This window comes from Pungitius pungitius, chromosome 3 (genome assembly GCF_949316345.1).
Source record: "Pungitius pungitius chromosome 3, fPunPun2.1, whole genome shotgun sequence".
Taxonomy (NCBI): domain Eukaryota; kingdom Metazoa; phylum Chordata; class Actinopteri; order Perciformes; family Gasterosteidae; genus Pungitius; species Pungitius pungitius.
This window is the reverse complement of record NC_084902.1, coordinates 28,789,460-28,814,171: the sequence shown is the minus strand read 5'-3', so window position 1 is coordinate 28,814,171 and position 24,712 is coordinate 28,789,460. Positions and strand designations below refer to the sequence as shown.

Genomic DNA, 24,712 nt, shown 5'->3' with positions numbered 1-24,712 from the left:
CCAATGTGTGAATTAGTTGCCATGTGTTCCTTTTATACACTTATTACAGACACACAGGTTCAATATTTAGACCTGAAAAGTCTAGGTAGACTGTATTGAATGTAGTTGTCGTTGTCTGTTTGACTCACAGATCTGATTTAGTTGTCATGAGTACACACAGCATGTCTGTACTTCAGTAGGATGGATACACAAGTCAGGGGGCTGGGAAAGTTTATTTCAGCCACCAATGTTCAAACTTGGCTTCCTAATTATTCCATTTCCTGCGCTCAGGGCCTTGGTGGATTTTCATAATTCATAACCCTCCTTTTGCCTTCTCTTTTTCCCTCCCATCACAATTACCATAGTACAAAACCTTCAAAATATTCATGTCCCCTTTTCTAAATGTTCTGTTCTTTCTTTCAGTTGTCGTAACTCATGTGTGTTTTTCTCTTTCTTTATCAGTCCAATGGAGCTCTACGGTGCTCATGTATTTATTCATGCTCCTCTGCCTCCGATAGGCGACATGGTCGGAGTCGAGTGTGTGTGTGTGTGTGTGTGCGCGCCGCTGTAGACCTCCCCCATTGTGCTGATTCTAAGAGAAGGTCTTAATCTAGCCTCTGCCATTACCGCTGCTGAGACCTCCAGCCTCCACCTCTCCTCTGGCCCTGATGTCGTGCCCAGCCACGGAGGCCCTTCAGTGGGCCGACTGGCAGGCCAGATCAGGGTCTTGGGTCTGTGGCTTGGCATGGACCCCTGGTCCTCATCCTCCACTGGCCACGCCCCCTGCAACCTCACAATGAAGCCTCTGTCCTGGCCTGACTTGGCCCCCAAAGCCGCCTTCCTGGCTCGGGGCCTGGATGGATGGAGAGGGGGAAGAAAGCCCGTAGCTGGATGTGCAGTGGAGTGAGGAGAGGTGGAGAGGCTAACAATGCTATCAGAGAGCTGGCGTCCGTCTCTCCAACACACACACACACACACACACGGCTGTGCTTGTCTTTATTTATCACAGCTCTTCACACACACACGACAACAAAGGAAGAAAGCGAGTGAGCGGAATAGAGAGGGTCAGATACAGAAAGGGAACGAGGAGAAAAACCAGGAGAGAGAAACAGAGCTGAAGAGCTGGGGAAACAAACGCTGAAGGCATATGTGCAGAAGAGAGTGAGTGGAGGACATTTAATGAAATATAATGAGTGATTAGCAGAGAAAGAGGGAGGTAGAGATTGAGAGTTTGGGGGAAATTGCCGATCACGATGTGAATAAAAGAGGGAAGAAGGCAGCCGTGTTTTCCACCAGTCTGCTGGCCGCAGCCTGTGTGACATTGTCAGGCCTCCTGGATCCCCATGGAAACAAAAATCAACATGTTTGCCTGAAACGCTTTCATTAACGCCTTGTAGTCGAGCCAACCAAAAAAAACAAGGGGCATCAAAATCCCATCACAAATAATACCAACAAACAACGGATCAAAACACTTGAAAAAAGAGCAAGAACAAACTTGGTAAAAAGCGTTTTTTTCCCCCATGTGCTCGTTGACGCGTGTCCTTTTGTACACAATGTGATTCGCACACTTTCAGGATGTTTCTGAGTAGCCATCACTTTGGGGATCAAACTACACTGTCGCCATATTTGCCCGGGGTATTATAACGAGCCTCTGGCACATCGGGATAAGCTCTGGTTCGGGGAAGCAGCTTCAACAAACATTTGTTTTCATTTATGAACGATAAAAAAAGGAATCAGCCTTTGAGCACGTGTTTTATCTGATAACCATCGGAGACTTTGTGTCGTGTAGGAAATGATGCACGCCATGAAATGAATACGATGAGGTGGAGAACTGCAGCTTCTTTAAGTATTGAGCGCCTCCTCGTGCTCCCTCATCACAGCCTGGGAACGAGCTGAGTGGATTCAAGCAAGAGAGAAAGTAGGACATCTGCCAGTGTGTGTGTGTGTGTGTGTGTGTGTGTGTACAGTCGGCCCGACTCTCTCACACACACAGCTCTGGCATAACGACAATCAATTAAAGCTCCCTCTTCCCCCCTCCTTTAATTGAAATTGAATTAGAGAGTTTTACCTCGCGCCCCTTCAGCTGAGCACGTAGAGAAGCGCCCGGGGCCGATCTGAAGCCCAGCGTGCCCCGTCTCACCAGAGGAGGCGTTTAAGGCAGAAAAGTAGCGTAACGAGGTTGTTAGGGTATTAAACTGAGAGGCTAAAGCAACGGGGTAATTAAACGGTCAAGCCCAGTCGAGCTGAAGTAAACATGTCTAGGAGGAATATTTGAAGATCACATAATGGTCCACATCATCACTACATGATACTTATATTCAACATCTCAGTCTATTACGATCATGTATTATTACAGCCCTTTATCTCCGGCCGCACTACAGTTGGGGGAGCGGAGTATGTGTAACAACACTTCTCCTCTTCACTCGTTCCGGTTAAAGGTGAACTTGTGTGTCGGCTGGCTGAAGGTCACAAACCGATGGGAGGGCGCCATTTCACCTCCACAAAGCAAACAGTCATAAGTTATGAAAAAATAAAGAAAAACCAATAATGAGCGTGACACAGGAGAGAGACTGAAGAGTGTTTTCTTTATCAAAAGAAGACAGAAGGCCATGAAGGCCTCAGAATGATGGAAGGAGGGTTCATCCAGTCCCTTTTCTTAAAGTAGTTGTCAAAGCACCATTTCTTTAGATGCAGCATGTTTAACTGTGCACGGTACAACTTGAAACTGTGCACTTGGTTGGGCGGGAAAAGACCAAAAGGTTGATGAAGAGATGAAAAGTGGAGAAAGGGAGCGGCGGCCCGGTGCCACGCTGTGATTGCCCAGTAAGATTCTGCTCTTCATCTGCAGCGCAACAAAGACACTCGTCTATCGGACAGTTTTCATCTCGCCTCTTTTCCAACATGCAAGAGAGCTGCCTCTGTCTCTCTGGCTCAGTGGGATAACCCTCACCCTCACAAGCTCGCACCGCCGCACGCACGCACGCACACACGCACGCACGCACGCACACACACCATCTTTGTCACAACAAAGCCAGTGGACATTTATTTGCCGACAGATTGTAGTCGTTTGCTGACATTTTCAGTCTCGCTTGTCGACATTGTCCCTCTCGTCGGAATCCTTTTCAGGAGACCGTATTGACCCCCCCCCCTCCTCACCCCCTCCTGCCTGGACCTTAGTCCACCCCTCTCCCCGGTGCAGGTCAAGAGGCGGCATGCTGACTCCGCCACCTGCTGTCTGATAGCATATAAACAAACCAAACACTTATTTCCTCCTGAGCCGAACCCGGCAATCACAGCAGCAGTAAAACCTCACACTCCATTTACCTTCAGCACAGGTGACTGCCTGGGCACTGTGTGCGCGTGTGTTTATGTATGTGTGTGTCGGGGAGGGGGCGGGGGGGGGGGGGGGGGGGAACACTTGCAGTGGGGGCTCGTGGACTTTTGAGCTTTGGACTTTCAAGAAAGTGGAAAAAAAAGCAAGGAAGTTGGAGGGTGAACAATTCCAAGAATCACCAGAGAAAATCTGAATGGAAACTTGTGTCAAACGGAGAGAGCGAACTCCTTTGGTTCCTGTAACTAACATCCGTCTTTGTATCTGAACCCCTTAAAAGGACAATTTATACAAATCCCCCACGACTTCTCTCTATATCCGATACTATGCTACTCTACTGGTAGAGTATAGACGCCACCGCTCATCCTACTGCTGAGGATGGCACCGCGGCCGCATTCAGCTTCCAAAACATGGCTGGGAAGCTCAAGCCGTGAAGGGCCGGCGCTGCCAAAGAGAGAAAAGGCAGCGTCGTCTCAGAGATGGCTTGACCTGCCGCTCACCCCTCCATCTTGTTTGTGTACTGGTTTATTTGTTGGAAACAACAACAACAGCAACCAGCCTGTGTAATTATTCCTTAGTGCTGCTTCACTCTCTGTAATTATACACCCGTACGCCGCGTGTTTGGCCCATGTACGCCGGGAGATGGTAGACGTGAATGTGAAATACGTGGGGATCTGTGGTGTTTCCTAGTGTGTGTGTGTGTGTGTGTGTGTGTGTGTGAGGGAGAGGTAGAAGGGGACAGCAAGCTGAGGCCTTTGTTGCTAAATAGCAGTGATTCACCATCAGGCCACCCATTTAGTTTAAGTGTGCTGCTTATTTGTGTGTCCGTGTGCGTGGGCACAGTGTGTGAAATAAAGATGATAGCTTGTAACAGACATAGAGGAAGAGCGGGAGCAGGACAATGCAATGGTAAGTGTGTGTGTGTGTGTGTGTGTGTGTGTGTGTGTGTCCAAGAGCTGGCACTAAACCAAACTGTGTGTGTTAATGTGTGTGTCCCTGTCAGTGTGCATAAGCCTGTGTGTGTGTGTGTGTGGATGCACGTGTGCACAAGGGGCCTCTGTAAGTGATCGTTAGCTTGCGCCCTCTCCTTGTGGCTCCTCTCATGCAGAAATATCTGAATTTTAGTTTGGTGTGATTTCAATCTGGCACATTCTCGTTGGGAATGTTTAAACTCGGCCTCGGGGCTCTTTGAATGTTTTGGTGTTTTTCTGTCATTTCGCTTGTGTGTGTGTGTGTGTGTCTCACAGATCATTTAAAATCACACTGACAGTTATGATTTAAAACATCTTATGTAAATGTTCAGGTTTTGGTTATTTCTCTGCCATTTAGAATTAAACAAATGTGTTTTGCTTGCTGTTAGAGGTTCTATCAATACCCAATGATGATACTCACAGCTGTATTGACTAAGAAAGTGGCCCTAAATATAAAGTGATGTGTTTTGAGGCAGTATTTCCTGTCAGAGACTTCCATTTCTTCCTGTGGGGGTCCGGTGTTGACCAGGAAGTGAAGTGCCAGTTATCTGAAAACACACAGGCATGACGCAGTGTTTCGGGTCCTCTGGAGGTGACAGCAATGTGTAAATGTGTAAATGTGTCTCGTCATCACGTCGCAGAATGTGCCGTGTCTCATCTGCAGCGCGGCGCGAGGACTTTCTCGTCCCACCTCGGCGAAGTTGTGCTGAGGCGTTTCAATGGCCCCTCCAGCTGAGTCGAATCCATTATTAATGTCTCAACAAGGTCTCTAAGGATCTGCCTTCCATTATTAATGCCTGACAATCCTCTGCTTCTCTCCCAGGACGTCCTTCTGTCTCGCCGTGGACGCATCCGATCGGCGCCTGGAGAAAAGCTAATAACAGGTGTGTCCTCCTCCCTCTTCCCTAAAGTCTCCTCCTCCCCTTCCTCCTGGTGTCCCGTCTTCAATCTGTCCGCCGTCTCCAAGACGTTAAACACGCCAAGTGTGTGTGTGCGCACACGAGCACCTGGCAGGAGGTGGCAACCTGCTAAACATGTGTGCGTTTGTGTTAATCATGTATGGAGACTCGTCTTACTCCTTGAGACAATTATCGTGTGTGTGTGTACATAAACACAGCTGTCAAGTCCACATGTGTCCTTTAAAGTACTGTGGAATGTGTCTCTGCCACGAATACATCCATTTCTCTAAAGACTAGAAACGTCATACCAAATTTGACCCATTTATTACATTTTCATCTGTCGATTTTCACAAATTCTTCAATTTCTTTTGCTTATTTCATGACATGTGCTGTTTATTTATCACTCCTACCTTTTATGAATGAAAGGCAATTTTCTGATTGATGTCCAAACCTTTGCTTCTTATTTGCGTTTACAAAGGATCACTAAAGAAAAAGCATGTTTGTTGCAAATAACGACAACATCAGATAGTGGAATTCTAAGTTAAATGAAGTGCTTGGAGGAGAGACAGAGGATGCCGGTGTGTGTGTGCGTGTCTGCGCGTGTGTGTGTCTGTGTGTGTGTGTGTAACGGAACAGACGGCTTTGTGGTCTTTTTCTGGCACGTGAGTTCACTCTGTGTGTGTGTGTGTGTGTCTGTTTGGTGACATTCTTTCTTCAGGTGTATCTAGGAATGGAGTGCTGGTTGTTGTCTTTTGGCAGCATCTTTGCACGTGTGTGTGTGTGTGTGTGTGTTTGTGTGAGTCTGTAATTACTGTCGTAGGAAGAGTCTTTCCAGCCAGAAGAATCAAGCATTCCTCTTACTTTCTAACACCCCCACTCACAACGCTCTACGTGCTCTACGTACACCCGGCCTGCTGCCTGTAAGACACACACAGTACGGTCACATAGAGGGACACAAAGACGCCCCGTGTACCGATATTATCAATCAAAGTGTCAAGGTACTCAAGGAACTATTGTGTGTTGATGATGGCTTTCTTTGTTGAGCAATGAGGGGCAATTTGCTGATACTTGCTGATATTTAGTGATACTTGCTGATACTTGCTGGTATTTACTGATACTTGCTGATATTTAGTGATACTTGCTGATACTTGCTGATATTTACTGATACTTGCTGATATTTAGTGATACTTGCTGATACTTGCTGGTATTTACTGATACTTGCTGATACTTGCTGGTATTTACTGATACTTGCTGATATTTAGTGATACTTGCTGATACTTGCTGGTATTTACTGATACTTGCTGATATTTAGTGATACTTGCTGATACTTGCTGGTATTTACTGATACTTGCTGATATTTAGTGATACTTGCTGATACTTGCTGGTATTTACTGATACTTGCTGATATTTGCTGATACTTGCTGATATTTAGTGATACTTGCTGATACTTGCTGGTATTTACTGATACTTGCTGGTATTTACTGATACTTGCTGATATTTAGTGATACTTGCTGATATTTAGTGATACTTGCTGATACTTGCTGGTATTTACTGATACTTGCTGATATTTAGTGATACTTGCTGATATTTAGTGATACTTGCTGATATTTAGTGATACTTGCTGATACTTGCTGGTATTTACTGATACTTGCTGATATTTAGTGATACTTGCTGATATTTAGTGATACTTGCTGATATTTAGTGATACTTGCTGATACTTGTCAGGAAACACAGTTCTTTAGTTTTAATTAGTCCTGAATCGTATTCCATTGAACTTCATAAATGCCACATATTCAACGAATAACAATTAGGCTTAATTTAGATGATTAAAAACCCCATCTAATCTGTCAACGCAGCCACCGTCTGTGGGTGTGTGTGTGTGTGTGTGTGTGTGTGTGCGCGCTTCTCCTCTTCACGCTTGATGAATCAAGATCCCTGTCCTTAAGATACACACCCACCTACAGGCGCGTTCATATTCACAAACAAATGTCCTTAAGACACAAAGCCCATCCATAGCGCTTGATTAAATTCTGCTTATTAATGAAAGACTTTGTGTGTTTGCGCTTGTTTGCTTTCTTTAATGAAAGGAGTTCACCTTGTAACAGTAATGGTTTGGTGAAGCGCTTTCTTTGTGTACGTACGCTGCTTTCTGTGACTTTCACCACAAAGTAAATGTCACATGTGGAAGACGTTTAGGGGGCCGATCCGGTCCGATGCAACGTGACGCCGGATGTGAGATGATGAGATCTCTGAGATCTCTTTTCCTCCCTCCTCATCCGGGCTCATCCCTTCGTGTCGCTCCTTTCGCAGCGCCATCTGTTCCTGTCCGGGCGCAAAGGAGCCCTCTCCTCCGTCGGCGGCCTTTAGCCCTCAATGATCACACAGCGGGAGCTTTCCTTTAAACCCTCACTGCCCTAAAAGGGCTTTTAGCCTCATGTTTAAAAAGCAAACGCCACCATGTCGTTAAGCAAAAGGCTTGATGTCCGGTTCTCTCGTGGTACCCTCATTTCCTCCGCTTCTCCCTTTGCTCCTGCGGATTATCTCCCCCCCGCCCGTCTAATATCCCCAGCCTCCCCCTTCCCCGCTCCATCTCAGGGGCATATGTCAAGAGGAAGCAAGCATCTGCTCCTTGAGAGGGACGTGGGTTCCGCTGGCGAGGAAGCGGGACACGGACGCCGCGAGGGAGGCGGGGCTTGATTTCCATTTGGCCGTCTGAGTCTGGGTGTGAGTTGCAGATTTGTGTAGCGCAGATCCGAGGGACTCCGGGGAGGCTTTTGTGTGCGTAGATGTCGCATCAATGCAAAGTGCGCTGAGGTTTTTGTTCCATGTCATTATCAAATTTGCTTCTTTGCTTCATCAACGTTGGGGCGTTTCACTGCAGCGTGCACTTCATGTCTCAGATTACAGGCTGCCAAAGAAAAGCCTGATTTGCATGGGAAATTGTCCATGTTCTGCCCGTATTACCTTTCTTGAATGTAAAACGCACCCTTTCTGTTCTGACCTCTGTGACCTCTTTCTATTACCAATTTCTGTTTCTAGTTCTCTGTTGGAAAATGAGTTTTTAACAGATTCTTTCCTGGATTTGGTGGTTACGTATTTTCAGTCCACTGAGCTTATGCTTATGAAAGTAATAAGAATATAAATAGGAAGCGCACAATGCGAATGAGCAGCTCATTATGCACCACAGTATCTGAAATAATAAATGATTAAACTCCGGTGCCTTGACTGCCAGTGGTATTTAAAATCTGACTTTACCTTGATTTTTGTGCTTTTTATTACACTCACCTGTTTTCATTCAATATTATCACTGATGAATTTATAGGTTTCATAAAAAATAAAGAACAAAAACAGTGGACCCTGAGCATATTCAAATGACACGTACAGCCACACACAAATTACACTTTAAGGACTCTTTGCTCTCCAATTTAGTGCAAGAATAAACAACAGCGAGGCAAAAGAAAAGAGTAAATGTGCCATTAATAAAAAAGGAAGACAAGCTAATTGTGTTGCATGCTCTGTAAAAATCAAAAATCCATTAGAGAGCGGGAAAGGAACACTAAACGTGGCTTTTTGAACAGCAGAGGATGTCTCACAAAAGAAGAACAGCAAAAGCGCTTTTACCTTTAATTTAGTCCTATATCCTGTATTTAAGATGGTCTCCATGTGCACGTCTGTTTGTGTGTGCGTCATTGTTGTTCTCCACTAATGCATGCCAATGAGTCAGGCAAGAGGCAACTTCCATCATTTCCATAAACGGCCATGCAGTTCACAAAGGTCACACACACACACACAAGGAGACAGTAATTGTAAGAAATTAGAAGAAATGATGGAAAGGCCTTTAGGAAGTAAAGAAGAATGAGAGACAGAATGGACTCTGGAGTGAAACAGTCATTCCTGCAGATTATTCCCTCGCCAATACGGCCCAGGTGCTAAAAGCCAGCTGAGTGTGGACAGGGGTTCAATGTTGTACTTTTACAAAATACCAAATACAAAACGCTGCTTTCAATCACACAAGGACTTTGCTTGTGTGTATTGTGTGGTGTCACAGCTAAAGGAAGTCCTTTGACCACCGTGGTTGCAGTTTGAACACAATTAAAATGAATCTGTCTTGAAGGACCATTTTGCCATTAAATGTTGGGCTGGAAGTCGCCATCACGCCAAAGATACCTGTCACTTATGGATCCGCTGGTGACGGGTAACAACCTTACAAGTGAATATAAAAGACTCAGGTCCGACCTTTACACAAGTATTGTTGGACAGAACCCTTACAAAGACATTGTGTGTGTCGTAGCGTGTGCACATGGCTTTGATGTGACAGGGGAAGTAATTCCATCTCTCTGTCTCTTTAATGCCTTCACCAACATCCGCTTTTGATTCGGCCTTCTTCGTTTACAGCTAGTTTTTGATCGCAGCGTGACACCTTGTTGGAGGGGTGTCACTCTGTGTGTGTGCACGTGTGTGTGTGTGTGTGTGTGTGTGTATGTGTGATGTTGGCATTAACCCTTGTCTCTTTGAGGCCATCTGGAGTCGGCACATGTGGGAAAACCCAGCGTTAGCTCTGAACGGGAACGTGTCGGCGTGTGTGTGTGTGTGTGTGTGTGTGTGTGTGTCACTTTGACGTGCCAACACATTCAGAATGGATGACATCACGGTTTTAAATCCAGCTCCAAGTGAGGAAAACAAAAGTGAGCTGAAGACGCTGATTTCTTTCCTTCATCTCCTACATTAAAACAGTTGCACCAACAGGGATCATGCAGACACACACACGCGGGGCAGATGGGATCAGCGCTGTGTGTGTGTGTGTGTGTGGAGCATTGTGTTGATCCTGAGCTGTCAGCCTGGAAGTATTGTGTACATCTCTGTGATTAGCGTGTGTGTTTGGTGAGGGGAGCGTTAGGTAGAAACTTCAACCACGTGGCGTGGAGGAAATGAGGAGGGCTGCAGGTTTATTTGGGGGAGAGGAGGATAGAAAGTGGAGAAGCAGAAGGGATGGATGTCTCTCTGTTCTCATTAAACAATGTGCTTCTCAAAAAGTGTTTTCATTTCTACACTTCTGTTGAAAACATTTCTTGAGAGTATTGATGATTTCTGTATTTTTTTTGCACGTAGACTTTAAAAATGTTCAACGACCTGTATGTATGAAACATATCACGTCCTATTTGATTCCAACAAGCAGCCTTTAACGTTCCCTTTAAAAGACGTGTGTGACAAAGGAGCCACACGTCATGTATGACAATGAGAACCCGTCCTCCTCGCCCTGTTTGCTCATGTTGATGTCTGACTCGGGTTTTTGGAGGGCAGGGGGCCCTGTGGGTGGAGCCAGAGAACAGGAAGGGGAAACATGACAGACCTTCTGACTGCGGTCCAGAGAACAATGTCCCCCCCCCCCGTCTCTCTATCTCTCTCTTTCATCCCTCGCTCAGTCCCGTCAGGCCGAGCTCTGCCTCCTCCATTCCAGTTGTACACACACAAAATAAATTGCATTCATGCTTGCACACACCTGACCCCCCCCCCACACACACACAAACACATTTTCAACACTTTATACATTGCCTCAGAATATTTTTCTTTTCCATTTGTTTGAATCAGGACCCTTAAGAGTGCATACAAACGCTGACCTTGAGACTCTGAAGATTAGACACTTGAGCAGCTGAAGAGAGACGCATCCTCCGAGTGGAGGAACCTTGCAGAGAAGCCACGGCACACTTTTCTAAGAGACGGAAGGCAGGCACTCGAGGGAAAATGAAATCTCTCCAAGGATGCTGTCAGCGCATTGAGCAAAGCTTGTTTTGTGTCTTAGTACATGCACAGTGAATTGCCTCGGTTCGCTCATTGCCGATGTTAAAATGTTTTTATTCATTTGAGCGGCGTTCCAAAGGGATGGAGACTTGCCTTGGGAGGCCTGACCTCAGCCAAGAAAGTTTGAATTTAATATGTTTTTAAATGAATCTTTTCTTCAATGGATGAAGAGACGAGGGAGTAATAATAAGGGGAAGCGTGAATACAAACACAATTAATTGAAAGCTCCTTATTCCAAGGCAGGAACTTGTCGTTTATGTCTTTTTAAATCATGTCGTTTGTAAAGAGGCTCCGTGACTGTTTCACATCCAGCTCCAAATGCTTATTTTGAATTATTGATAAGTGCTCTGACAAATTGAAACGGTCGTGAGCCTTTCGGGGCCCTGTTGGCTTTCACATCAGGACTTTTTGTGACCCAATAGTTTTGCTGCCTGGATCCAACCAAGTGCTTTACTTGTTTGAGTAAATAGAAAATCGTTTATTGTGACAAATGAATGATATTTACAGCGCCACCGAAACAAATGGAATCACAGAGGAGCGTTTGAAACCGATGAAAGAAGCTGCTTCCTCTGTGTTGCAAATTCCAATAGAGAAAATTAATTCAAATTCAAATTAATTATAGGAGAATCTATCAAAATATTTTTTGATCAAGGACTTTGTTGCATTGAGAAGTTTGGAGGTTTCCATTGATCTCTTTAGCTTGTTGTAACTTATCTCACAGTAATGACCCAAGTTTATAGACAATGTCCTCATTAACACAATGTGGACACGGCTTCTTTTTACAACTTTCACCAGTTCCTATTCCATGAAATGCTTTGGCTAATTCTTCAGGCTTCAGTGGTGCTCTCTGCGTTTGCAAGTCAAGGTCATAAACCTGCTGCGACTTCCATTTCAAATGGAACAATTACCCCCCGTGTTAATTCTGCTTTTTGTTCAGCACTGAATTAGAAACAGCAACTCGATTTTTTTAACATGACTGTTTTAAAGAAAAGGGGAACAGACTGTGCCAAAGACAATAGACCGACACACACACACACACACACACACACACACACACACACACACAGAGGGAGAAGGATGAAAGAATCAATCACTCAAAACTTCCTCCGAAACCACAGGTCGTGTAGCTGAGGGAACAAAGGGATGAAAGTGGGAATGAAAGAGAAAGGTAGAGCGGCAGGGAGGCTGACTGGCACATCGCATGCCAAGCCACTGGCACTAAAAGGGCACGCACACACACACACACACACACACTCATACACCCATTGTACGGCCCAACTTACCAACTCAAAAGATTTTTGAAAATCATGATCAAATATGAAATCACATCATTTTTTGCACGTTTCTGTTCCTGTATAATTGTACATTTACTCTCACGGTATCTTTACAGACTGCAAATGTCAAGACATTCTTTCCTGTCCATCCATCCAAGAGGGGACGGTACATTATTCATTGTCACTGTGAAATAAAGTGAATAATCTCCACTTTAATGTAGAATCCATTCAATTTTACTGAGCATTTTCAAACATGAACTGCAACTCCATTAACTGGTTATAGTCCTTAATATCATTGAAGTGAGTAACACACACACAGGGACATGCACACACACACACACACACGCACACGCACACACACACACACACAGCGACGATTAGCTAATGATGTTTGGTCAAAAGTTTCCCTCCCATCTCTGCACTTTGCTTCTGTATCTGTCTGGTTACCGTGACGCCCAGGGCCTGTCACTCAGACAACTGTGCAAAAGATGAGTTAGGAAACACACACACACACACACACACACACTAATGCGCAGTGGGTGACGGTGTACAGGGGACTGCTGGTGCCCACATCAGAATGCAGGTTGGAGGTTTGACATTCCTGGAGGCTGTGTCCGTCTAGCCAGTTAGGGGGAGGACAGCCAATAACTCACACACACACACACACACACACACACACACACACACACACACACAGCCTTGCCCTGACTATCTGATGAGCTTAATGCTGATCAAAGTCAATAGTGAGCAAAAAAATGGCTTCTAAATGTTCCACCTCTTACCTGGCCTGCGTGTGTGTGTGTGTTTGAATGTATGTGCTTTTTCTTGATGCTTGTCTCTGCGTGTGTGTGTGTGTGTGTGTGTGTGTGTGTGTGTGCGCTTGTCCTGTAACAGTAATGAAGGCAGTCTGAGAGATTATCACAGTTGGGCGCTTGCAGACCTCAAGGTTAAAGGAGCACAAAGGCGCAGCAGAAACAGTGTGTGTGTGTGTGTGTGTGCATGCCTTTGTATAGCTGTAAATGAGGTTGTGTGTAAGATATGAGGACGAGACTGCAGAGCGATTGATTGCCTTGATGCTGAGAAAGAGAGAGAGTGGTAACTCAACTCGGAATTAAAAGAACAAAACAAAACAAAATCTCAAAATCTTTGAGTTTGAAATTAAGGTTAGCAGATTGTTTACTTCAGTTTTTATGCTGTAAAAACTGATGTGCCACTCTGTAGTTTCCTGTCCGCCTCATTTTTCACGTGGACTTTGTAGTTCTGGCAGCGATCTGTGAAATGGCTTCAAGAGGACCACGTTTACCTGGAAGCGGAGGAGTTACTAAAGAACGTGTGTGTTGGCTCTGCTGTAAGACCATTTAGAGACAAACATGAAATTCAGCGGGCCTTTCCTTTCTTCTCCTCGTGGGAGGGAGAGGACACTTTAAATGGTAAAAGTGTTCCCTTCGATGTTTACGACTGTTTAGTCAACCTTGCCAAATGGCCTCTGAAGTTTTTAATGTCGCTCATTCAATTAAAGTTGGAGGGAGAGCTGAACCTGGGGGGGCAATAAGTCACATATCGGTATTATCCTGCCCTGCTAATTACTGAAGCAATGAACTTTAATTAATGTCTGAGCTCGGCGTGTGAATCAAAGCATGCAAATGTGTGTGTGTGTGTGTGTTTGCGTGGGTTTCTTTGCGCACTTGCCGCAACTCCCCTTTATCTCAAGCCATCTCTCTTCAACACACGTCCGTACACACACTTACACACACTCGCGAGGCGGTGGTTGACATTTCGCCGAGTGTCTCGGTTCACGTGAGAACCGCTGACACGGTGAACCGAGGGGGGCTAGCCGCGCCGTTAGCATTAGCATAATTATCTCAGTCATCAGCGGCGATGAAGGCCAGGTCCAACGAGAGAAATGAAAACGCCGTCACTCGCGTTGGACAGTGTGCGTTTGAAATGCAGTCGGCGTAATAACAAGTACAACCAAGCTGCAGCGGGTGTAAGATGTGTGTGTTGGTGTGCTACCTGCTGGGCTTTGCCTTGAGCTAACGGCGTCCTTCACTTCCCTTTGCCCAGAGCTTCGCTGCGACCACAAGTGCTGCGAGGCAGACGGAGAAACTCTCACAACTAAAACAATGGCTTGTTGTACAAATAGTGTGATGTTCACCTGTCCCTGCTAGACTGAACGCTTTAGACTGACCGCTTTAGACTGACCGCTTTAGACTGAACGCTTTAGACTGACCGCTTTAGACTGAATGCTTTAGACTGACCGTTTTAGACTGAACGCTTTAGACTGACCGCTTTAGACTGAGCGCTTTAGACTGAACGCTTTAGACTGACCGCTTTAGACTGACCGCTTTAGACTGAATGCTTTAGACTGACCGCTTTAGACTGACCGCTTTAGACTGAGCGCTTTAGACTGACCGCTTTAGACTGACCGCTTTAGACTGAATGCTTTAGACTGAATGCTTTAGACTGACCGCTTTAGACTGAATGCTTTAGACTGACCGCTTTAGACTGAACGCTTTAGACTGAGCGCTTTAGACTGACCGTTTTAGACTGAATGCTTTAGACTGACCGCTTTAGACTGAATGCTTTAGACTGAATGCTTTAGACTGACCGTTTTAGACTGACCGCTTTAGACTGAATGCTTTAGACTGAGCGCTTTAGACTGAACGCTTTAGACTGAGCGCTTTAGACTGAACGCTTTAGACTGACCGCTTTAGACTGACTGCTTTAGACTGAATGCTTTAGACTGACCGCTTTAGACTGAATGCTTTAGACTGAATGCTTTAGACTGAACGCTTTAGACTGACCGCTTTAGACTGAGCGCTTTAGACTGACCGCTTTAGACTGAATGCTTTAGACTGAACGCTTTAGACTGACCGCTTTAGACTGACCGCTTTAGACTGAATGCTTTAGACTGACCGTTTTAGACTGAACGCTTTAGACTGACCGCTTTAGACTGAGCGCTTTAGACTGACCGCTTTAGACTGACCGCTTTAGACTGACCGCTTTAGACTGAATGCTTTAGACTGACCGCTTTAGACTGACCGCTTTAGACTGACCGTTTTAGACTGAACGCTTTAGACTGAGCGCTTTAGACTGACCGTTTTAGACTGAATGCTTTAGACTGACCGCTTTAGACTGACCGCTTTAGACTGACCGTTTTAGACTGAACGCTTTAGACTGACCGATTTAGACTGACCGCTTTAGACTGACCGTTTTAGACAGAACGCTTTAGACTGAAAGTTTTAGACTGAGCGCTTTAGACTGAACGCTTTAGACTGACCGCTTTAGACTGAATGCTTTAGACTGACCGCTTTAGACTGACCGCTTTAGACTGAATGCTTTAGACTGACCGCTTTAGACTGACCGCTTTAGACTGACCGTTTTAGACTGAACGCTTTAGACTGAGCGCTTTAGACTGACCGTTTTAGACTGAATGCTTTAGACTGACCGCTTTAGACTGACCGCTTTAGACTGACCGTTTTAGACTGAACGCTTTAGACTGAGCGCTTTAGACTGACCGTTTTAGACTGAATGCTTTAGACTGACCGCTTTAGACTGAATGCTTTAGACTGAATGCTTTAGACTGACCGTTTTAGACTGACCGCTTTAGACTGAATGCTTTAGACTGAGCGCTTTAGACTGAACGCTTTAGACTGAGCGCTTTAGACTGAACGCTTTAGACTGACCGCTTTAGACTGACCGCTTTAGACTGAATGCTTTAGACTGAATGCTTTAGACTGACCGCTTTAGACTGAATGCTTTAGACTGAACGCTTTAGACTGACCGCTTTAGACTGAGCGCTTTAGACTGACCGCTTTAGACTGAATGCTTTAGACTGAACGCTTTAGACTGACCGCTTTAGACTGACCGCTTTAGACTGAATGCTTTAGACTGACCGTTTTAGACTGAACGCTTTAGACTGACCGCTTTAGAGTGAGCGCTTTAGACTGACCGCTTTAGACTGACCGCTTTAGACTGACCGCTTTTGACTGAATGCTTTAGACTGACCGCTTTAGACTGACCGCTTTAGACTGACCGTTTTAGACTGAACGCTTTAGACTGAGCGCTTTAGACTGACCGTTTTAGACTGAATGCTTTAGACTGACCGCTTTAGACTGACCGCTTTAGACTGACCGTTTTAGACTGAACGCTTTAGACTGACCGTTTTAGACAGAACGCTTTAGACTGAAAGTTTTAGACTGAGCGCTTTAGACTGAACGCTTTAGACTGACCGCTTTAGACTGACCGCTTTAGACTGACCGCTTTAGACTGAATGCTTTAGACTGACCGCTTTAGACTGACCGCTTTAGACTGAATGCTTTAGACTGACCGCTTTAGACTGACCGCTTTAGACTGACCGTTTTAGACTGAACGCTTTAGACTGAGCGCTTTAGACTGACCGTTTTAGACTGAATGCTTTAGACTGACCGCTTTAGACTGACCGCTTTAGACTGACCGTTTTAGACTGAACGCTTTAGACTGACCGTTTTAGACTGAACGCTTTAGACTGACCGCTTTAGACTGACCGTTTTAGACTGAACGCTTTAGACTGAAAGTTTTAGACTGAACGCTTTAGACTGACCGCTTTAGACTGACCGCTTTAGACTGACCGCTTTAGACTGACCGTTTTAGACTGAACGCTTTAGACTGAAAGTTTTAGACTGAACGCTTTAGACTGAACTGTCTTTTTGTGGGAACCTTTTGTGTGGGAAGACATCTTGGCGAGATTAACGTTTGTCAATTTATTTACTGGAACTAACGATTCAGATCCAAGCGCTCTTGCTTTCCTCTCCATCCTGCCTCCCTCCCTCATCCACCCTTTACTTTCATCCTTTCCTGCCGCTACAATTTATTATTTTATATCCATCCCGACGTCCCCTCTCTCGCTCCCTCCTGCTTTTTGTCCCTCTCCATGATCGTTTCATGTGTGCCGATCTCACCTTGTGTGTTTGAAGCCCAAAGGAACAGTGGCAGGCGATTCTGGATCACACTACCAGAGACCCCAACTCATCTGAGAGGGAGAGGAAGATATAGACAGAAAGATGGGTGGATGGGCCGGTGGATGAATACAATTCATGGCAACAGCAGCATGAAGACAAAGAGAGACAGGCACGTTAAATGAGCATGTCATTTCTGTCTTTAATGCCCCTCATCTGCAGATGTCACTAGTTCTTCTTGCCAGCCAAGCACACACACACACACACACACACACACACACACACACACACACACACACACACACACACACACACATGGTGCTCTCTCAATCACCTTGCCACAGGCTGTATCCTCCTGCTTCACTGTCTGTGAGTGTATTGAGTTGGTTCAATCAATGGTAGGTGGTGGGTGTGTGTGTGTGTGTGTCTGTGTGTGAGCACACAGGGTGAGTGTATCCCAGTACTCTCCCCCCAGTGTGTTACATGACAATATGCGCACATTGAAGTAGCGCAACAGACAAACAAAGATACATAGAGCTGCCACATTGCCCCAGCATGCAACACTGCGGTCAGGGCTGAGCCGGGACGCCCCCCAACAGAAACATTTCCTTGCGGATGCAGCTGCGGTTCGCTCCTACACCTGGCTCCGACCTTTGACCCAGGAAGTGAAAGTTCTGTCCCCTCTTGCCTAACCCTGAACAGGAAGTAGAAGGATTCTAGTTGGTGTTTTTTCATTTGTCTTTCATTTTGTACTTGATACATTTCTAAATGAATCTTGATCAGTTTCAAAACTTTTTGATTATTATTTGCACCAGAACTATAGCTTTAATCTGTGAGCGTCTTGGCTTAAACTCCAGTTAAGAGTCTTCAAAATGCACCAGTGTCCCAACTGCATCCTGAACTTTACCTGAACCGTCCAAATGGAACAATACCTCTATAAAAAACTGCTGTGAGTTACTCATGGGCCCCATGGAGCAGCTTTTAAGACAAGCCTTGTGCTTCCTGTGCTGAAATGACCGTTCCTGACTTATTGCCTGTACCTTTACGTGACTTTGTAGATTGTAAAACCCTGTCCACATGCATGCCCTAGGTGGGGTGTGCATTCTTATACTTACACATCAGGAAGAGTGAATCTGTCAGCACCCATTATACACATGTGGTGTGAGGAAATCACCGGGCCAGTGAGTCCACTCGAAACTGGCTCTCCAACAAGGTCGATGTGGAAACACTTTTCACAAAGAATACGGCCAAATACATCATATTCAAAAGAGAATGCTAATCCACACATTTAACACAAATAAACGGCAACAAAGGAGGTTTTTTCCCATCTCAATAGGTTCAAAGTTTGTCTTTTCGTGGACAGCCCCACTGGCAGCTCACCGGGAGTTTCCTCTGTCATCAAGCATTGACGCGCAGGATATTCCTCAAATAAAAAATGAAAAACAGGCACACCTCGTTACTGAGGCGTGTCTCGGGCTAACAAACCACCAGCTGCACTTTGAGGTCTCCTCCGCCCCTGTGTGTGCGGCCAGCGTAACAATCTGCGTGCTGAATTCTTATTAAAAGAGAAGCAGTAGCAGCATGGTCCGCTTTAACGTACTTGATGCCATTGTTGCGGATATGAAACTGTATTTCTGCCTTATTTGTAGCTTTTTTTATAACGTTTTCATTCTTACAGCCCTGTGTGTGTTCCTTTGTATTGTTCATTGCGTGTGGCAAATATCTTCATTGGATGAAGCAGTTTGTCCCGTAGCATCTGTGGAGCTGGACCTGCAGAATTGTAGGACCTTCAGTAGCGAAGGTCATGTAAAGATGCAGCAGCACTGATGTTTATCTTGAATCATTATTTAGATCAGTGTTTCTCAACTTGTCTGGCTCCGGGACCCACCTTTACCCCTTAATGACAAGCCGCGACCCAATTAGATCGGTCACCGGGGGGGGGGGGGGGGGGAGGGGTGCTTCCACGTTCTAATCAGTGTGCAATGTGGCACCTTGTGGAACATTTAGTATCTTTCTGTTTCCCTCTTTGGAAGCTGCTCGGTTTGAGTCGTTGGGTTCGATTGAACAGCTGTTCTATGTGTGTGTGTGTGTGCGTGTGTGTGTGTGTGCGTGTGCGGCGTTTAGAGGATAAAATTCACACAGGGAGCTGTGTTTGAAGTCCAATTGATCTGAAAAGCGTGATTACCCTGCATGCATCTGAGCAGTGAGCAGGTGAGGCTTAACGGGTGTTTGTGTCTCGCAGTAACTTGGGATCGCTGTTGGAGCGGATCAGCTTGAGTTTTGGTCCATGGAGGACTTTCTGAAGGACATTTCGCTTTATCTTCATGTTCTCTTCTACCATTCCTTCACATCCAGCCATTATATCCACAGCTCCAAATCTCCTCCTAGTTGTGTTTAAACGTTAGAAAGCTGGCAGCTGGTCCTTTCTCCTTCTTTGACCTCTGCCGCCCCTTCAAAGGACACGTGTCTCTGTATTCATCGGCCCAAGGCACAGCGACGTAGGCTACACGCCAGCGAGCACCGAGCTCTCTATTGGATGCTAACTGATGACTTACATTGCAATATCTAAAATAGTATTTTTTTTAAACGGCACTTGGCAAAATTAAAATGAATCCGCGTGCACAGATAAAAGCTTACTACATATTTGATGAAATAAGCCGGAGAAGTATTAAGAGCAGGTTTATCCAAGGTCTCTGCGCTTTGCATCTTTGGCACCTGCCTACAGGAAAGAGGCAGCGGCTGCAGTCGATGGAGCAGAAAAACACTGAGCTTTTCTTCTGCTTGTCTGACCAGCAGGGTGGCACTGAGACACCTGGAAGGTCTCCAAAGGAAACACACACACACACACAGTGTCCATTAGGATGAGTGGATAATGTGCAATGAAGAAGGAAAGACACATCTGCACGCTGGTGCCGTGTTCTTGGAGGGCAGGGAGAGGGAATGATAAAGATCGGCTGAGTCAAAATGTTGCTGTCAGTCACTAGGGAAAGGGTGCATTTTAGTCAGAAATATGTTATTATCAAAAACTGATGTCCCTTTTGACCCGGGAGTTTACCATATTAATTGTTGTTCATGGCCTAGATAAAACAGTAAAAGCAGCAGTCTACTGCTACACTTTCAGCATGATTGCACAGCAGCGTAGGTATTTATTAACGAGGCCAACAGCCTTCTGCAAGCTTGAGTGTTGATGATGTTTTACGGAATATGCAGATTAATTTAATGCCTGCACAGCAGGCGCTCTGATCGCTAGGTTCTAGACACCGGGAGAGCCTAACTGTAAGGAATTAGGGAACAAACAAAAGACAATCAACCAAATCCACCAAAACATAATGTGAGATTATTCATGTACCATTTTGGGAGCTCAGAAAAAAAACCATAAGAACAGATTTAGAAGATTTAAGAGGAAGAGGTGAAGAGGGAGAGTGATTGAAAGAGAAGAGGGGATAATAAAGAAAGACATGTGTAGCAGTTGTAAGGACATGGATTTACTGTCTTAATACAGTTACAGCTCTCCCAAGGGGACCGAAGGATTAGATGTGGTCGTTTCATCAGACAGGGAGGAGATGACGGCTGAAAGGATTAAGAAAGGACTGAAAGAGGAGAGGAAAAAAATAGATGATAAGAAACAGAGATGGTCGAGGGGATTGAGGGATAGACTGGAGGAGGAGGCGCAAAATGGTTTCAGCTCATTGCTTTTATGAAATTGAACTAAATCTTTGCAATCAGGGTTGTACTTATACATGTTACAATGATTCTGAACCGCTGGCACTCGAAACCTGCGAGGACCCAAGTGGCCCCGGGAATTATGGGAAGGGAGACATGAAAAAGCACGAGGCTTCCTTCCAGCCGGGGTCACTGCCACACCAGCTGTCTCCACACAGGACACACACACACACACACACACACACACACACACACACACACACACACACAGATAACAGTAAGATACATAATACAAACACAAATATATCCACCTATAGATGACTATTGGAGTCATTATAGATAAAAACATGAGCTGAAGAGAAGATGAGATAGAACAGAAGTGGTAAATAAGGAAATGACATGATATACATTCTGCAGTTACAGAAACGCACCCAGTTATAAACTTTTTTATTAGATTTAACACTATTATACTGATTTAAAATACATGCGATTTAGCAGAAAACGCATTGGAATTGAATGAAAGTTGCTCTCCTCTGCACATTACCCTTCCTTTATGCAGGGAATTAAAAAAAAAACAGTGACGCAGGAAGAACAAAGCGTGGCTCAAAAAGGCCCAAGAGTAGATGTAGAGACAAAGTGGAGCGGACAATTCCCTTTGAGAGGGTGACACAGTTGAGGAGGAGGAGAGAGGCCAAGGCTCAGCACCCTCAGACATATGGCCGTCTCCTTCTTGATTACACTTCAGCTGGCTGGAAGATTACCAGCCCTCTCTCTGTGTGTGTGTGTGCGTGTGTGCGTGTGTGTGTGTGTGTGTGTGTGTGTGTGTGTGTGTGTGTGTGTCGTCCTGCATATGCTGGCGTGTGTGTCCAAAGGCTCCCACTGAAGCACGCTAAAGATTACTCGATTCCACTTAACTTCTGCGTGTTTGAGACGCTTATTTAAGGCCCTGCGTGGTCCTGCTCACGGTGCTTTGAGAAGTCACTGAGTTTGTGCCATATTATGAGACGGCACTGTGTTTTCAAGATTAAGTGTGTGTGCTCACGCTTCTCCAGCTGGGTTTTTGGTGGATTACGGGCGACTCTTGAGTGCAGTGCGTAGGCTAGTGTGTGTGTCTCATCACCAAGATTACTCCTGAGTCGAATGGATTGAGCCCCGTGGGTCACAGAGAAGATGAGAGGAAAGATCAGATAGCGTTTTCTTTAATCCCGGGACACTTACACTGCCTGTGTGTATTTAATGTTGTGTCTGCAAACGTGCAGTACACGTACGTGTGTGTCTTCTTCCTGCCCGATTGTATTGGCTCGTTGTGCTCGTAGGCTTCGGTGCATGTGTGTGGTCTCCTCTGGCTGGAGCTTTCTTGGAAGGAAACAAGTCCATATGCTACAAGAAGGCTGCCTGTGACCTCACTCCAGGAACCTGCTGTAGTCTGCCACTATCTGCAGAGAGGGCGAGAGACACAGCCCGACTGAGAGAGAGAGAGAGCGATGGAATAGGGTGGTGGGTAGAAGGATGAACAGAGGGGGCGAGGATGCCAAGACAGAGGGGAGAGAGAGAAAGCTGTTGATGCTGCAGACGTTGTGAAAGTCTGAACCCAGAAGGACCAGGGATGTGGGTACAGGGTTGAATTGACATGCTTCCAGTTTCATGCACATTTTTTGTCAGACATTGAAGTTTCCCCATCTAAATGATGGGCGAAACAACCAAAAACCTGACTTGTGTTTTTGTGACTCAGCGCTGTCGCTGTCCAGAGTGCTGATCTCACAGAGCTGACACGAGCCTCCCCGGGGGGACGAGCCGCTAATCAGGGATCTGTTTGGGTGTCTCGCTGTGTCAAGCGTCTCAATGCGCCCCCCTGCCTCCACGTGGGTCTTCAGGGAGTCTCAGTCCACGGTGCGTTTGCGTGCGCAGGCTGAGCCTCGAAAAACTCACAGAGCGCGCGTCAGATATTAAATGCAGATGGACACTAATGGGTCAAGGTTTGTTTTTGTGTGTTCCAAACACGCACAAACATCATTCAAAGCCCATTAGAGCTGACGTTGTCTCGCATAAGACGCAGATAGCCTCAGGGCGACGGAGAAGAATAATAAGCAAAAATCAGTGTGTGTGTGTGTGTTTTCCATGGCAAATCATCCACTGCCATTAAAATGTATAAATACTCTAGTACGTGCCTGCATAAGAATGTGTGTTTGTCCATATAGATCGCCCCGTGTTGTGAGGGAGGAAAGCTGTCTAACATACTTTAATCAAATTAGCATCAGTGTTGAATAATAGAGTAACTGCTTGCGTGTATGATTTTATATTCATTTCAGCAAAATATCCCAGAATACTTACATTAATGCCGTGTGTGTTTTTATTAAACGTATCTATCACTACATACAGCATTGTGCTAATGGTTGACCTACACAACTCCAGCGGTATAATTAAAGGAATACTACGACGACTACTACTAGCATATGTTATTTTATGGTAATACAAGCTAATATTTAAGAATATAGAATGCCACCAGACTCATCCTCCATGAACAAAGATCAATCCTGCAGCTTCTCTTGATCGCAACGTGGAAATCCATAATGACAACGTGGAGCGTGGGCTCCTGCTGCTAGAGGAAAAACAATACCCACAATCCCCGGATGTGTTTAATCTTCATCTTCATCCACCCGACCCCGGGGCCCCTGATCTGGCTGAAGACCCCAAATCGCTTCCACAAATGGGAGCCTTGGCCTCCACTGGGTGCACAGAGCGCATCCCGCGGGTGTGGATGTGTGCTGGTGGTGCTGATGGTGCTGATGGTGCACCGTCACCCAGAGAAACAGCTCAAGCTGTGTGTTGCCATGAAATCTTTAGTGAAATATTTGCTCAGCGGCCTCTGTGGATGAGCGAGATAAACCCTCCGAACCGATCGCTCCTCCACTCTCCAGTGTTTTCTTCCACTGACTGGAGCGGCAGACAGGAGGATGGAGGGATTGGGCGAGGACTCCTGGCAGAGTGCACTGATAATCCGGTGCCTGTGGTTGATTAGCATATATGCTAAACACTCCAATTCCATCAGCTAACACTGAGGGGCCGAGATAACTGGCGTAGTACGTGCTCCTCCACCTCTGTCGCCTTCTGTCTCCTCTCATTGGCCCGTCTTTAGTTTCCTTCCTCGTACTTTTTCCATTGATCCGTTTTCCTTATCGTAAAGATCACGTTCTCATCTTTTCTTGTTTCCGTCGTACTTTTCTTCTTGACTAGCTTGTCTTCTCTTTTACACCAAAAGCTGATTATCCAAACAGACACATGATGTTTTTCTATATGTTGTCACGCTTTGGGTTCATGTCTTATGTAGTGTCATGTCTCTCGTGTCCCTGCCTTGTCCTGTCTTCCCCTGTGATTGTCTGCAGTGTCATGATTGTTTCCACCTGCGTCCAATCACCTGCACCCCCCATGTGAGTCTCTTGTCCCTTGTCGTGTCATGTCGTGGATTTTTGTTTTTTTGAGTTTTGATTTTTTAAAGAATCCCTCATTTTTGGAACGTTGCGTCTGAGTCCTGCCTCCACCTGCACCAGGCTGATGTCTCTGTAGTAGGTGTCTATGAAACACTAGCTGTGTTTGTGCGGAGCGATCGTGACACGCGCCGGGGCTCTTCAGATTCCATTCAAATGCAAAACACTTGCACACACACACACACACACACACACTTATCCCGGCCCACACACTCAACTCATTAGCCCACACTTACAACTCGTGTGGTTGTGTTTTAAAGCAGTGAGTCACAACGTACAGTGACACATTTAAATTTGATTCTGTATTCTGACGACGAGATGATGTCATCACATTTAAACATCAGGTCACTGGTGACGTCTTGAGATTTATTGTA

The 24,712-nt window shown here is 45.6% G+C and overlaps 1 protein-coding gene across 1 annotated transcript in view; it reads left to right on the top strand.

Moving 5' to 3' along the window:
* The window catches only part of ccdc28a (coiled-coil domain containing 28A), a 116,480-nt gene that overhangs the window by 51,695 nt on the left and 40,073 nt on the right, over positions 1-24,712 (top strand). Inside the window, exon 5 of the mRNA XM_062561592.1 lies at positions 5,105-5,165. The gene's annotated coding sequence lies outside the window, so the exon portion shown is untranslated. The remainder of the gene's footprint in view (positions 1-5,104; positions 5,166-24,712) is intronic.